Below are 1,440 nucleotides of genomic sequence, written 5' to 3'. Positions count from 1 at the left end.
AGTTTGTTCCATGTAGAAGAACCCAAAGAATAGCTTTTCTCTCCTGCTTTCTTTCCTTCCCAGCATCCATGGTACCCAAGAAATAACTTACCTTTCACTGAAGGGGGCAGCAGAACCAGAAGTCAGAGAGTCCATATGGAAAAGAGTGAATGAGAAAGTAAGATCAACATGAACACCCCCCCCCCAAGTCCATTCCATTATTCCTTCACTAAATAGTCTTAAAATTATTAAGTTTTTATTGTGGGCCAATTATAGACTCACAAGATATTGCAAAACTAGCACAGATGGGTCCTGTGTACCTATTGTCCAGCTTCCCCCCAACACCCATGGTGACGTCTTAAATAACCATAGTACTTTTTCAAAGCCAGTGAATTAACCTAGCCGGTTTGGATCAGTGGGTAGAGCGTCCGTCTGTGAACTGAAAGGTCCCAGGTTCAATTCTGGTCAAGGGCACATGCCTGGGTGGTGGTCTCGATCCCCAGTGGGGGACTTGCAGGAGGCAGCCGGTCCATGATTCTCTCTCATCATGGATGTTTCTATCTCTCTCTCCCTCTTCCTTCCTCTCTGAAATCAATAAAAATATATTTAAAACACACACACAAATATATATATACATATTTAAAAGCCTAATACCATTCACTGGGCTATAGACCTTACTTACTCAAATTTCACATTTTTTCCCAAGTACTCTTTTTTTGTACTGTATTAAATATTTATCTCATGCCCTAACTGGTTTGGCTCAGTAGATAGAGCATTTTTGCCCCTGACCCAAGGCCATGTCTAAATGCACCAAAGTTGTGTGTTCAGTCTTCAGTTAGGGCACATACAAAAATAGACCTCTGAGCCCGGCTGGCATGGCTCAGTGGTTGAGCATCGACCTATGAACCCAGGAGGTCAAGATTCAGTTCCAGTTGCAGGCTGGATCCTCAGTAGGGGGCGTGCAGGAAACAGCCATTCAATGATTTTCCCTCATCATAATGTTTCTATCTCTTCTTTTCCTTTCCTCTTTGAAATCAATATGTATATATTAGAGACTCAATGCGGGGCGGTGGGGGGAGCCACTCTCCACCGGCTCTCCCGCTCTGCTCTCCGCCCCGCCGAGGGAGCTACGTCCCCCCCAAGCCGCCGGCTCTCCCACTCTGCTCTCAGCCCGGCGTCTGTGTATGCAAATTAACCCGCCATCTTCGTCAGGTTTATTTGCATACTCATGATTGGCTGGTGAGCTTAGCAGAGGGATGATCAATTTACATGTTTCTCTTTTATTAAATAGGATATTTGTAAATTAAACCTACTTAACCTAAGATACCACAACTGAAACCTGAGATAATTAAAACAGGCTAAACCTCATAATAACAGGTTTAGTTCCTGAGAAACAAATAAGAGAGATCAACAATTACTGAGTCAACTAGTTTTAAAGCAGCACTTCAAATACTTACCATA

At 43.4% G+C, this 1,440-nt stretch overlaps 1 pseudogene; it reads right to left on the bottom strand.

Annotated features, from left to right (window-relative positions):
• LOC102763972 overlaps positions 1–328 on the bottom strand; it is a 9,634-nt pseudogene extending 9,306 nt beyond the window's left edge.
• Positions 329–1,440: the final 1,112 nt, after the last annotated feature.

This window comes from Myotis davidii, unplaced genomic scaffold (assembly GCF_000327345.1).
Source record: "Myotis davidii unplaced genomic scaffold, ASM32734v1 scaffold1199, whole genome shotgun sequence".
Lineage (NCBI taxonomy): Eukaryota > Metazoa > Chordata > Mammalia > Chiroptera > Vespertilionidae > Myotis > Myotis davidii.
Note: the sequence above shows the minus strand (reverse complement) of the source record. Positions and strands in the feature narration are given on the sequence as shown.